We start from the raw sequence: 14,491 nt of genomic DNA, 5'->3' as shown, positions 1-14,491 counted from the left end.
GTGTATCTCTTCTTCCACTTCTTCCACTTCCTCAATTTTTCCTAGGTTCTTTTCTTGTTCTGCTGCCTGGGTTTTGTACGTCAAGTCCTTTTCCAACTCATTTACTGTTGACTTAGAAGTTATGGCACTTGTAGACAAAACATGACCTTGCTCATACATCCTTCGCAACTTTCCCATGAGAAAAGCAACCTCGTCTAGGTCAGCTAGCATTTTCTGGCCTATTTCCATTCTTGTAATGTCCCTGAACCCCCTCTAGAGGGATTCTGGTTATTCAGTATTCCTTTCACTTCCAACCCAAAAGCCAAGTTAATTTGTTTCAGTCCTTATTTATTTTCAGCAACTTGTAACTATATTGTATCCAGTGTAACCGGCAAGAACGTCCAAAATAAAAGTTCTCTATTTTTCTGACTTTGACAGCTAGTTTGACAGCCAGTGTGTCTCCTCAGCAGGCTCCTCTCGCGGATCACTCCCGGTCCCGGGAGGGATGGCACTTTAATCAAAAATATTAACTCTTATCCTCCAGCGCAATTACTTATACTATCAATCCGTGCAATTAATAACTTTTATCCCAAAAAAAAGCTCTTCTCTCGACCTTAGTTGTCAAATCCTTGCTTTAAGATGTTTACAATGAAAGCCTTTTCAGAGCTTTTGCTTCCATTGGTGACAACCACCTTGGGGTTTTATTTTCCAATAAATCCTTGTATCTTATCCAAACATTAAACAATGCTTTCCTGACAATATGATTTTTGAATGCTTTATGTGATTTGACCTTATAATACCATAAATATGCATGCCATCCAAATACGTTGTTAAAGCCTTCTAGATCCAAAATGTCTGTATTTTCAAGAAGTAGCCATTCTTTCAACCAGCAAAAAGCTGCCGATTCATAGTAAAGTCTGGCAGGGCAAATCCACCTCTTTCCTTTGCATCAGTTAATATCTTAAATTTTATTCTGGGCTTCTTGCCCTGCCAGACAAATCTAGAGATATCTCTCTGCCACTTCTTGAAACAGTCCATCTTGTCCAAAATTTGCAATGTCTGAAACAAAAACAACATTCTAGGCAATACATTCATTTTTATCACAGCAATACGACCCAACAGTGAAAGCTTCAAATTTGACCAAATTTCTAAATCTTTTTTCACTTCTGTCCAACATTTTTCATAATTATCTTTAAATAAGTTCCCATTTTTGGCTGTCATATTAATCCCCAAGTATTTCACTTTCTTAACCACAGTCAGGCCTGTCTCATTCTGAATCCTCTCTCTTTCAATCGGTGTTAATTTTTTCTCTAAAACCTTAGTTTTTAGCTTGTTCAGTTTAAATCCTGCCACTTGACCAAATTCTTGAATTAATTCTAAAACCCTTTTAGTACTAGATTCTGGCTCCTGGAACGTCAATACTAAGTCATCTGCAAATGCTCTCAGTTTGTACTGTTTGGCTCCGACCTGTATACCTTTAACCAACCGGTCCCTTCTAATCATATTCAGCAGAACCTCCAGGACCGATATGAAAAGCAGTGGGGAGATTGGGCACCCCTGTCGTGTCCCTTTTTCTATCTTAAATTCTTCCGTCACCACATTATTTACAATTAATTTAGCCTTTTGTTCTGAGTATATTGCACCTATACCATTTTCAAAACCTTGGCCTACCCCCATCCCCTGTAGGTTCTTCTTCATGAAACTCCAAGAGATATTGTCAAAAGCTTTCTCCGCATCCACAAATTTCAGAACTGCTTTAGTGTTTATATTCACTTCTAGTTTTTCCAAAATATCAATTATGTTCCTCAAATTATCAGACAAGTGTCTTCCCGGGAGAAAGCCCGCTTGGTCTTTATGAATCTCTTCCATCAATACAAAGAGCTTCAGTTTCAATGCAAGCCTTAGAAGACATCATCTGACTCACACAGGGGAGAAACCATTTAAATGCATGAAGTGCGGAAAAAGCTTCAGTCAAAGGGGAAACCTTAGAAAACCTCAGCAGACACACAGGGAAAAAACCATTTAAATGTATGGAGTTTGGAAGGAGCTTCAGTCTGAGTGGAACCCTTGATTTACATCAACAAACTCCCACATGAGAGAAACCCTATAAATGTCAAATAGACAGAGGTTCAGTCCTAGTGGAAGTCCTACATCAAGAGTCTCATGGACTGGAAGAACTTTAACAGTTGACACCCTACAAACCCATCAACCCTCAAAGAGGAGAAGCTGTTTAAAGGGAAAGATTGCAGAAAGTGCTTTAGTTATAATGGAGTGTTTAAGGAACATCTAAGGACTCAGAGGGGAGAACCCATTGAGATGTATGGAGTGTGGGACATGTTCCTTTCAGAGTCCACTCTTTTGTTCACAGCAATGAACTCAGCAGGAAATCCATCTTAAAAGCATGTCATGTATTTGAGGTTCTGCTGTTTATATGTAAATCTGTATAGTAATGAAATAATGAAGGTAACGTCTCACTCTAGTGAGTATAATTTTAGATGTAAGGTACCTTTTGATAGTGAGGGGGAGTTGGTGAATCTGGATTTCTGGGATGCTCATTTGCCTGGAAGCAGCTGGCAGAAAGCTTTTCTTCGTGAAGCCCCTGCAGATTTCAAATTGCTGAATTCCCTCCCAGACGACAGGAAGCGAAAGACACACCTCCATTGCCCTGTGTCCTTCCAGCCTCTTTCCTCCCTTGCTCCCTTCTGCCGGTTTGTGTGCCTGACTTGGATATCCTGTGAGCTGTATTTTTCTATTGCTGAAACTGGATTTGCTCTCAGGAGCTACGTTTTGTGCCTCACTGGGGACCCAGTGAGAACTGTATGCTTTGAAAGCTCAGTAAACTATTACTGAAGAAGTCCTGCTGCCTCTGTGTGTGTTTTTGACCTCAGTGTGGGACTTGCTCTGTACGTGGCCCCTACCCTGCTGCTACTTGGCTCATGCCCTGGAGTTGCTCTATTCAAGCATGCAAGACGGTTTTTGCACCAAACTCTGTCATCCCCCCACCGCATGATCTCCAAGCACTGATTCTTCACCCAAACTTCATCCCTGCCTCCTAAGCATTCTGAAGAAGACTGATAATACTGTAAGTTAATGGGTGATTTCCCCCCAAGCCTAATTGCAAGAGGGGAATGGAGGGGCTGCGGGGACCAGGGACGTCTCCTGATGGGCCCATCTTCACTCTTGAACCCCATGGGGCAACCCCAGAGCTCCTCCTTATTCTGGGGTTTGGGGAAGGTAGTACGTTTCCATAGTCCCAGAAGTTTTTATTCAGTCATGCTGCTAGGGAGTTTTCCTACCAGAGGCCCACAGTTCATACTGCTATCATACTGGTTTTACTGTTGTTTCTGCTTTTGCTGTCATGGAACAGCTGGGTGCAGGGGGGGGAGGCACCAGTTGGGGGACCTACAAGGGAAGAAGGCTTAGATCCTGGGGACTGGTGGGGGGATGGCAGTGAGCAGAAAGAGGGAGGAAAGGGAGCAGAACGGGAGGGGAGGTGTTGCAAGCTGAGGAGGAAACAGGGTTTGGTGAGCGGGAAGAGGCTGGGGCAGAGAGCAGTTTAGGCTCAGAGAGGGGAGAGGAAGGGGCCAAGAGACCCAGAGGAGGCCGGCTGCTGAAGCATCCAGGGAGACTCCCCCTCCTGCTGTGACCAGCTCCCCTCTCCCCTGGTCTCCCAGAGCACACACAGAAATCCAATTCAGACCCATGAGCCTGTACATTATATTAATGGGTGTAGGGTTTTTTTGTTCCAACATGCATCACTTTAATCTCATTGACAATGAACTGTATTTTCGGCCCATTCACCCCGTTTGGAGAAGTCCCATTGGAGTTCCTTGCAATCTCTCTCCTTCTAATCTCTCTTTATTTGCTCCGGTTGGCTGGACTCCTCCCTTTATTCCACAGGGACCCGCAGGGCCAGCCCGACGAGCTGGGGGACTGAGCAGCCTCGCACCTAGATTTTTGTGTAACACCCCCCTCCCAAAGAAAGGCTCAACCTCCACGCCCATGGGGGCCTGTGGCCAGCCCAGACCCTGGAGCATCTGCATCTCTGCCCCAGCTTGAAAGTTAGGGGCTGCAGTGCTGGCGAACCTTATCTCCCCCTCCCCGTCCAGACAGAGGAATGGCCTTGTGGGGTTGGACAAGAGAGTCCCATCTGGGTGGTGTGGAGGGGGCAGTGCGGGGGCTTCTAACTGTAAAGTAGGGAGGGCCCTCCTGAGTCATCTAGTTGAACCCCCAGCATAGTAGTAATCTCAGCTAAGCATCACAGGCAGGGGGCCATCCAAGCTCCCCCCACCCCACCCAAGGAAGGCACTCTCCCCACTGGCTGTGCCAGACTGCCCTCTCAATGGCCCCTCCTGGCACACTTTCCTGTGGCCAACGACTCTTCCCCAGGGAGGGCATCTGAACAAGAGACCCCCCCCCTGTAGGGTGCTGTGTTGATGTCCGCCAGGCTAAGGAAAAGCAAAGCAGCTGCGCATTGGCACCGAGGGCTCCCAGACTTCAGCCGGTGCCCTCCCCTCCAGGTGTTCTGAGTGCAGGCATCGTGCTGGCTGGCACTGAGGGGAACTGCAGGCCAACCTGCCTAGGGGGCACCTGCGTGGAGATGGCGGTGCCAGGGAGAAGAGCAGCAGGTTCAGCCAGAGGCTCCTAAAGGCTCTGCCCAGTTTCTTGGCGTGGAAGATGTGACCAGCCAGCAGGGGCTGGGGCTGGCCCCTCCTGGCCCCTGTTACCCAAGGTAAAGGACCCCTGGTCAAGCCCAGCCAAAGGCGACTATGGGGACTTACTTCTGAGTAAGCGTGCATCAGATGGAACGGCAAATCCCTTTGAACCGCGTAGGAGTTACTCCTAAGTAAGTATGCATCAGGCAGGGCTGTAGAGTGGTGCTTCCAGTTTGCACATCTCATGGGATTCAATGTCTTGCCATTATAAATGCACGGGGATGAGTGCATTTACACAGACACATTTCCGCAAAAAGACCCAAACTCCGGCATGTAGCCGCAGGTGACACAATAGGAGCCTTTCTGCAAATGGCCTTTGCAACACAACTCACTGGGTGGTTACAAAGTATACACATTTGCCTCTTTTCAACGTAGCCCCGTTTCCTCAATGAATCCACCCATTTCAGTAAAACCTGAGCTGAAATAGTAAGGAGAGCAAAACAGCAGCCCTGTCTGACCCCCGTCAGCCCCCAGACTCCCTCAGTCACGTGGCAGGAGATTCATCCTGAGCCCCCCCTCCGTGAGACGGGTATAACATCATGGATGATCCAGTGACGATTCATATGATCCATTGGTGATCCACATTGAAATATACTCAGAGTCGCAAAGTGATTTCATGCTCTTTATTCAGCTCATAGTGGTGAGGAGGAATGAATGAATGTCCCCTCACAGTATCTGCTTTATATACATTATTTACACAATGGGCTGCACATGATTGGCTAATTCTGGAATTCTACTGTAAGCCAATCAGGTTGTGGATTCACTTCTATCTGGAGCAGGATTGGGTGGTTCCTGCCAACCAATCATACTGCTGCATTGTTCTAGGACCAATCAGACTGCTGCATTCTGAATCCTATTGTTCTAGGACCAATCAGACTGCTGCCTTTTGGATCCTATTGTTCTAGGACCAATCAGACTGCTACAGTTTGGATCCTATTCAACTCAGTACATAACACCCCTCCCCTCTAAGTTCCAGTCCTGCCCGGGAGGTCGCATTCATAGTCCTCAAGGTATGCCGGCGGCCTACGTGTGCGTTGTGGCCTGGGGTGTTCCCTGGTCCGGGCTCCGGGTTCTGGCTCGTGTTCCAAGGATGCTGGCTGTGATGCGGCTGTTTGGTCTGGTGCAACCGGCTCGCTCAGTCGTGGTTCTGGTTCCGGTGTCCTTTCGGCCTCACGGGTCCTCTCTGTATTTACTGATTCTGCCTCTCCTGCTGGCCCCTCCTGCTCTATGGGCCTCACTGCCCCGCTGTTCCCTTGGGACTCCTCTGACCTGTCCTCCTCCTGGTTTCCTCCCGGGAATCGTCGCCGTATCTGGTCGCAGTGGCGGCGCCAGCATTGCCCCCCATCCGTTAGCACCTCGTACGACACGGGGCCAGTGACCCTGGTGATTGTGGCGGGTACCCATGCTGGGCCTGCCCCAAAATTCTTTGCGTACACTGGGTCCTGGGCCTCGAAGGTCCGGGGGTTCCTGCCTTCCCCCACCACTACCTCATCCTGAGCTCTATCGGGGTGAAGGCGGTCCAATCTGATTGCAAGGCGCCGACCCATTAGTAGTTCAGCGGGGCTCCGGCCAGTCGTTGAGCTGGGGGTGCTGTGCTGTGCTAGAAGGAATGTGGCAAGGCGGTACTCCCAGTCCCCTTGCGTCATGCGGCGAAGGGTGTCCTTGGTGGTCCGCACCATGCGTTCTGCTTGGCCATTGGTGGCAGGGTGGAACGGCGCCGAACGGATGTGGCGGATGGCGTTCTGCGCTGTGAAGGTTTGGAATTCTCCTGACGTAAATGCAGTCCCGTTGTCTGAGACGAGAGTGTCAGGGAGCCCGTGGGTTGCAAACAGCCTGCGTAGTACCCGGATGGCTGCGGACGTGGAAGTGGACGGTACCAGTGCGACTTCCAGCCATTTGGTGTAGGAGTCCACCACTATGAAGAATGTTTTCCCCTGAAAGGGGCCAGCGAAATCCACATGCAGGCGTGACCATGGTGCTCGGGCGGACTCCCAGGACTGGACTGGGGCCCTTGGGGGATCTGGGCGGGATTCTTGGCAGGCCTGGCAGTGTTTGACCCAGGCCTCTATCTCTCCATCGATCCCCGGCCACCACACATAACTCCTGGCAAGGGCCTTCATTCTTACTACCCCTGGATGTGTCTCGTGTAGGGCTGTGAGGACCCTTTTGCAGAGGGGCTGGGGAACAACGACTCTGCTTCCCCATAACAGGCACCCCTTGTGGGCCGACAGTTCATGTTTGCGGGTTGTGTAGCCGGCGAATTCTGGCCCGGGGCTGCTGCTGGGCCATCCCCTCCACACCCAGTCCAGGACCCGGGAGATGACCCTATCTTTCTTGGAATGGTGTGCAACTTCTTGTGCCTGAATGGGGCGGTCGGGAAGCAGCTCCAGGCTCATAACCTCTTGTGCAGGTGCTGGGTCAGGGCCTGTTTCCGGTAGTGGTAGCCTGCTGAGGGCGTCCGCATGGCCCATCGCCTTCCCAGGTCGGTGAATCAGTGCATACTGGTAGCTGGCAAGGAAAATTGACCACCTGAGGACGCGAGGAGACAGCACTTGGGGGGTCTGCTTTTCGGGGGCAAACAAGCCAAGCAACGGCTTGTGGTCAGTCACCACGGTGAAGGGCCGCCCGTACAAGAAATCATGGAATTTTTTTACTCCCTTTACGATTGCCAGACCCTCCTTGTCGATTTGCGAGTAGTTCCGCTCGGTTGTGTTGAGTGTCTGGGAAAAGTACGCCACCGGTACCTCTCTTCCATCCGGGAGTTGGTGCCCCAGGACAGCTCCAATGCCATAGGGTGAGGCGTCGCATGCTAGCACCACCGGCAGCCTCTCGTCGAAGTGTGCCAAGACCGAGTTTGAGACAAGCAAGTCCTTGACTGCCTGGAATGCGGCCTCCTGGCGCTGGCCCCACACCCAAGGGGCCCGCTTGTCCAGGAGTCTGTGTAGGGGCTCCGCTACCGCCGCCTTGTGGGGAAGGAAGGAATGGTAAAAGTTCAATAGTCCCAAGAAGGCCTGAAGTTCAGTCTTGCTCTTGGGCGCTGGGGCATCACAAATGGCCCGTACCTTGTCCCCAGTCGGGTGGACCCCTTCTGCGTCCACCATAAATCCCAGAAAGTCCACCTGAGGCACTCCTAGTAGACATTTTTCCCGCTTCACCTTGAGACCCGCCGTCTGGAAACGGTGCAGAACGGTGCGGAGGCGGTCCTCAAACTCCTCTGGTGTGGGGCCGGCAATCAACACATCATCGAAGAAGGGGGTGACGCCAGGAATCCCTTTAAGGAGAGAGTCCATTATATTCTGGAATATGCCTGGTGCCACGCTGACACCGAATTGCAGCCGCTTTACCCTGAACGCTCCTCTGTGCGTCACAATCGTCTGTGCCTCTGCTGTGGCCTCATCTACTGGCAGCTGTTGATATGCTTGGGCCAAGTCCAGCTTGCCAAAAATTTTCGACCCAGCCAGGGTGGCAAGGACATGGCTGACCACTGGCACTGGGTATGCGTGGGCCGTGAGGGCCTTGTTTATGGTACATTTGTAGTCTGCGCAGATGCGGACCGAACCATTAGGCTTGACGGGTGTGACGATTGGGGTTTCCCAGGGAGCATTAGGCACCGGCTCCAGCACTCCTTGCTCTACGAGTCGGTCCAATTCCTCATCTATACGGGGTTTCAAGGCGAACGGGACCCGGCGGGCCTTGAGCCTGACCGGTCGTACTGCGGGGTCAAGCTGTAGCGCAATGGGGGGGCCCGTATACTGTCCCAATTTTCCATCGAAAACCCCTGGAAATTCCTTGCATATGGCGTCCACGTCCACTTGTAAGCTAGTGTGGTTCACCCCGGTGACAGCTAGCCCCAGTGGTCCAAACCATGCCAATCCCAGTAAGCTGATGTAGGGGCCCTTGACCACAAGCAAGTCCAGTTGCCGCGTCCGCCCTCGGTATTGCACCCTGAAGGTCCCCACCCCCATTGTGGGGACCTTACGTTTCTGGAAGTCCCGGAGGGTGAATGGGGCCGGCCTGAGTTTGGGACCCCCAGTGGGACACAGTTTCCTTAAGGTCCTTGCCGAGATTATGGATAGAGTTGAACCCGTGTCAAGCTCCATGCGGCATGGGGCCCCCTCTATCTGTACCTCTACATAAATTTTCTCTACGTTGGGGTGGGGCAACTGGTATACCTGGAAGTCCGTGAGCTCCGTCGAGTTGCCTTGGTGCGTTGGGCCCCGGGACCTGGGGCTCTTGGATTGGTCATCTGATGCCTGGTGTCGGGTGGGCCGAGCCCGACACACCCGGGCGATGTGTCCCGATTTTCTGCACTGCCTGCACTCTGCGTTGCGGAAACGGCAGGTCCTCCTCTCGTGACTCTCCCCGCAGCTTGCGCAGTTCCCTCCTTCTCGTCGAGGCAGCTGTGGTCTGTGCGCTGCTTGAGTGCGCTGCTGTACTCGGTGCACCTCCTCCCTGTCGGATCCTGAGTCGTCGGTGAGGTCTTCATGGTGGACCCTCGGTTGGGATGGCAGGCTCGGCCGTGCCTCTTGGGTCGACCTCTCGGCAGCTTCTGTTGCCAGGGCCTCCTCCAGAGCGACCTGGAACGTTAGGTCCTTCTTAGCGTAGAGGCGTCGTTGCAGCTTCTCATCCTTCAGGCCACCGACGAGGCGGTCACGAAGCATGTTCTCCAGCTCTGAGAAGTTGCAGAACCGGGCGGCTTGGCGGAGAGAGGTCACAAACCCAGTTATGGTTTCCCCAGGGGCTTGCCGCTTTGCGTAGAAGGCATTTCGACGAGCCACCACTGAGGGCTGCGGCGAAAAGTGCCCCTTCAGCTGTTCCATTATTGTTTTGTATGGAACAGTAGCGACGTCTTCAGGCGCAAGGAGAGCCCGGGCGATTTCAAACGTCTCCTCTCCGCAGACGCTGAAGAATATCGCCCTCTTCTTGGCGTCTTCTTCGTCGGTGACCCCTTTGGCTTCTAGGAGGAAGGTGAAACGGGAGGCGTACTGTCAGAGTTGCTTCCAGATCCTAGCTCACAGAGGATCACGCTAGCCAGCGATCATTAAATAAAAGTCTTTATTGAGTTACAGTTTCCATTCTCAAGCTGCTGCGTGCAACCCTACGTCTAATGGTTAGATCGGCGAAGCTCCATCTGAGTCTCCGCCCCTTGTACACCAACTTAATATCCTAGCCTTGCTCCACCTTTTCCGCCTGACTGTTCTTCTCTGGGTCCCTCTGCCCCCCGGGGTCTCTTCCTTCCGGGATTCCTCTGACGCTGACGCTGACCCCCCTGACTCTTCTCCCTCCTTTCGGCGGGCTTTAGGACCTGGCTCCCTTTCCGGGCTGCCTACTGCGCCACCTTCCTGTGCATTTGAACTTGTCGCGCGCGCCCAACCTTCCACCTTCCGTCTGACCGTTTCTTCGCTCCCCGATGGAGGTGTGGCCACTCCTGACTCGTGCCCTCCCCCCTGTTGTGAGCTGCCAGCGCTTGATCCCTGGCGCCCTTCCTCTTCCCTGCTCTCTGGCGGTGACGCTGGTCCCGATTTCCAACTGCTCCCCTCTGAGTCCCCTCTGGCTCTATCTTCCTGGGGTGTCCCCCTAGGCTCCCCCCTTGCCCTGGCCACTGGTGCTCCTTTCTGTGAATCTTCTGATTCACTGGAAAGACTCGGAGATCTCGGGTCGTCGTCATCACTCATCTTTTCTTCTGCCTCCTCCCCCTCGCTCTCTGTTTCCTCCCTTGCCCTTGCCTCTGCTCCTGAACCCCTGACATCCATCCCCCCCTCGAAGCCCCCTCTTCCCCCCTCCCCTCCTTCCGGTGCGGGATCTGGGTGCTGCTGTGTCAGGGGGACGAATGTCGGATACAGTTCGCTTCCCGTGGCGGGCCGCCATCCGAAGTCTTCCGGTTCTTCCTCCCTGCTCTCGTTGACGACGGTCACCTCCGCTTCCATCTCTGTGCCGCCGTGCTCGAAACCCGGGTCGTCCCCGAAAACGTCCATGTCCATCTCTCCCTCGTTGCCTTCTGGAGACGTTGCTCGTCCTGGACCCTCCAGCCACCTTCTGCGGAACTGCTCCTCTGGTCGATCATCCCACCAATACGAGGGTTCTGAAGCAGATCCCGAGGGTGACCCCTCCGGGGAACGGGCGTCTCGTGTCGGTTCCTCGTCCGAGTCGAACCCCCGGAACGTGCTGGCTGAAAGCGTGGGCGTGAAAAGCCAGTCGTCGAAAAAGTCTGCTGGCATTGGCCTGTGTGGGAAGAGGGCATGAAACTCTTCTTTGAGCAGAGGTTCGTCTAAAGCGTAGCCCGGCACCCAGCTGTTGGCACTGGCCGGGGTGCCCTCCTTGGCGAGAAGGTATTCTACCCCCTCTTCCCCCCATCTGGAGTCCAAAATCTCCATGACTTCGTTGATGCGCTCCTCCTGTGCCACTCCCCCTTGCCCGGTTCTCTCTCGGAGCGGACCCGGTGCCGTTCCTGGTTCCTGAAACCTGTGAGGTGCCTTGTAGGGAGTGAGCACCGATCTGTGGAACACCGGATGCATTCTGGAACCCTCCGGAAGAGCCAGCCTGAAAGCCACCGGGTTGACCTGTTCTTCGACTTGGTAGGGCCCCAGTTGTTTATGCCCTAGTTTCTTCTTCGCCAACGACCTGGCCGGCACTGCGTGGGCTGCTAACCAGACCCAGTCTCCCACATGGATCTCTTCGCCAACCCTTCTGTGTTTGTCCGCTTGTACCTTGTATGCGTGTTTAGCCAGCTCCAGGTGCCGCCGCAGCTGATCGTGGACCTCCTGCAACTCCGACGCGAACGCATCTGCTGTCTGCGGCTCCCCCTCCCCCATTCTTTCCAGTCCCGGGAAGGTTCTGGGGTGCCTCCCGTTGTTGGCGAAGAACGGCGTGACCCCCGTGGACACGTGCTTCGTGTTGTTGTAGGCGAACTCGGCGAGAGGCAGGTAATCCACCCACGTCGCAGGCTGTTGATTCGCATAACATCTCAGGTACTGCTGCATGATGGCATTGACCCGCTCCGCTTGCCCGTTGGTCTGCGGGTGTCTAGCCGACGCCAGGTTGATCTTGACGTTCAGGAAGCCCATCAGCCTCTGCCAGAAGTTCGAGATGAACTGTCGCCCTCGGTCGGACAGAATAGACCGCGGCAGACCGTGAACCTTGAACACGTGGTCTATGAACAGTTTGGCGGTTTGTTCCGCCGTGGCCACCTTCGCACACGGAATGAAATGTGCCATCTTGGAGAACAAGTCCACCACCACCAGCACAGCCGTCTTGCCCCTCGAGCTGGGCAGATCCGTGACAAAGTCCAGGGCCACTCTCTCCCATGGTTCGAACGGAGTTTGCAGCGGTTCCAGCAGTCCGGCCGGCGGTCTGTGCACTGGTTTGGCCCTCTGGCAGGTGTCACACCTCGCCACGTAGTCCGCGACTTCCCCTCTCATTCCGGGCCACCAGAAGTCTCTGGCTACTAATTCCACCGTCTTCTCCTTGCCAAAGTGCCCGGCAGTGGGCGCGTCGTGCAGCTGCTGCAGTACCTTGGCGCGAAGTTCGTCTCCCGGCACGTAGATGGCCCCTTTACGGATGAGCAAACCATCTCGCAGCTGGAACTCGTCGGTCGCTGCCGTGCCCCTGTGCACCTCTGCCATCTTTGCTTGCGCGAAGGAGTCATCCTGCAACGCTCGTCGCACCGCATCCAGGTCAACTGTTGCCGCCGCGCACGCCCACACTGTCGGTGCGAAGATGTGCATGGCGGCCGCTGGCGTTGCCTCCTCCAGATACTGTGGCTTACGGGAGAGAGCATCCGCCATGATGTTGGTGTCCCCCGGGACATATTCTATTCGGAAGTCGAAATTCGCAAAGAACTCAGCCCAACGTATCTGCCTCTGGTTCAGGAACTGTGCCGTGCGCCAGTGCTCTAGATTCTTGTGGTCCGTGCAGACCTGCACCGTGTGCTTGGCGCCGATCAGGAAGTGCCTCCACGCTTTGAACGCTGCATGAATGGCCAGCAACTCCCTGTCCCAGATGGTGTAGTTCTGTTCGGACTTGCTGAGCTTCCTTGAGTAAAACGCTCCCGGCCTCCAAACCCCCTGCGGGTCTTTCTGCAGCAGGACTGCTCCCACGGCTCTGTCTGAAGCGTCTGTCTCCACCCTCATCGGCCTGCTGGGGTTGACATGAAGCAGCTGCTCTTCCGACGCGAAGAGACGCTTGAGTGCCTGAAAGGACTGCTCCGCCTGCTCTGTCCAGATGAACTTCTTTTTCTTGGAGCTGAGCGTGTCCGTGATGGCCGCTGTCTGCATCGCAAAGCCTTTGATAAACTTGCGATAGAAGTTCGCGAAGCCGACAAACCGTTGGACCTCCTTCCGGTTGCGTGGGCTTTTCCAATCCAACACTGCTCGGACCTTGGCGCTGTCCATGGCGAGCCCTTTATCAGACAACTTGTAGCCCAGGAAATCCACCTCGGTCACGTCGAATTGGCACTTCTCCAGCTTGGCGTAAAGCCTATGTTGCTGTAGCCTGCTCAGCACTTCCTTGACGTGTCTGTCATGCTCCTGCTGCGATTCCGAAAAGATCAGGATGTCATCCAAGAAACAGACGCACGTCTTGTAGAGGAGCCCCGCCAACACGTGATGCATGAAAGCTTGAAAAACGTGGGAGCCATTTTGCAATCCAAAAGGCATAACTCTATATTCGTAGGTGCCCAGGGGCGTGAACATGGCTGTCTTCCACTCATCTCCTTCCCGCATGCGAATGAGGTTGTATGCCCCTCGCAGGTCCAACTTGGTGAACACTCTGCCCTTCCGTACCTTTGCGAGGAGGTCGTCGATTCGGGGCATGGGGAAGTCCGATGGCTTGGTCACACTGTTCAAGATGCGAAAGTCCACTACAAGTCTTTTTTGGGGCGTGTCCCTCTTCTTAACAAAGAATACCGGACTGCCCCCCGCTGCCTTGGACTCTCGGATGAAACCGCGCTCCAAATTATGATCTATGAACTCTTTGAGTTCCTGCAGTTCGTCCTCAGACATGGAATACAGCTTCCCTTTGGGCAGCGCCGCCCCCGGCAGCAGGTCAATTTTGCAGTCATATGGTCTGTGGGGGGGTAGCCTGTCTGCCTCCTTCTCGCAGAAAACCTCCAAAAATTCTGCGTACTTGTGGGGAACCGCTTGCAGCGTGCCTAGCTGCAGCTGTGACTCCTCTTCCTCTCCTTCCTGCCTGGGCACGATGCAGTGTTCAGCGCAAAAGGAAGAGCCGAAGGTCAGCTGCCTCTGGTACCAAGCCAGCGTCGGGCTGTGCTTGTCCAGCCAACTCATGCCCAATACAATGGGCGTGTCCGATAGTTGAGTGACATTGAAGCTGATGATTTCCCTGTGATTCCCAAGTCGCATCACCATTGGTGGCGTCTGCTTCACCACTTGCCCCCCTAGCAGCTCCCTGCCATCCACCGTGACAACCTGCAGGGGCAGCGTGGCAGGCAGCAACTGTATAGCGTGCCGGTCGACAAAGTCCTGCCCTATAAAGTCCGCATTGCTTCCGGAGTCAATGGTGATTGGCACGTCCATGGTGATTCCATTGGGCAGCTGGAGCGACGCGGTGAGCCTCACTACCGGTTTGGGCGGGAGGGGGTCCATGGGCTGTAAAATCTCTGGGGACTGCTTCACTGACACGTCTGGCTGGGCCCCAGTGCCTCTTCCAACCAGACTCCGTCGTTTCCCTGCTGTGGTTGTCCTTGCTGCGTTGCTGCAGTTACCATTGCTGAGGCTGCAGTGTGCTTGTGGAGCCTCTGGGGACACTCTTTCGCCATATGCTGTGGATCATCGCAGATG

General features: G+C 53.9%; 1 protein-coding gene across 5 annotated transcripts in view; it reads left to right on the top strand.

Annotated features, from left to right (window-relative positions):
• The window catches only part of LOC308486303 (uncharacterized protein), a 100,868-nt gene that overhangs the window by 23,709 nt on the left and 62,668 nt on the right, over window positions 1-14,491 (top strand). The window contains exon 3 of one of the 5 annotated variants that reach the window (XR_013991018.1): window positions 635-2,835. The exons of the other annotated variants lie outside the window; for them this stretch is intronic. The gene's annotated coding sequence lies outside the window, so the exon portion shown is untranslated. Of the gene's footprint in view, window positions 1-634; window positions 2,836-14,491 lie in introns of those variants that run through there. 5 annotated transcript variants of the gene reach the window in all.

This window comes from Podarcis pityusensis, assembly GCF_964106645.2.
Source record: "Podarcis pityusensis genome assembly, chromosome: 10".
NCBI classification, from domain to species: domain Eukaryota; kingdom Metazoa; phylum Chordata; class Lepidosauria; order Squamata; family Lacertidae; genus Podarcis; species Podarcis pityusensis.
The sequence above is the reverse complement of the archived record's forward strand: the minus strand, read 5'-3'. Positions and strand labels throughout refer to the sequence as shown.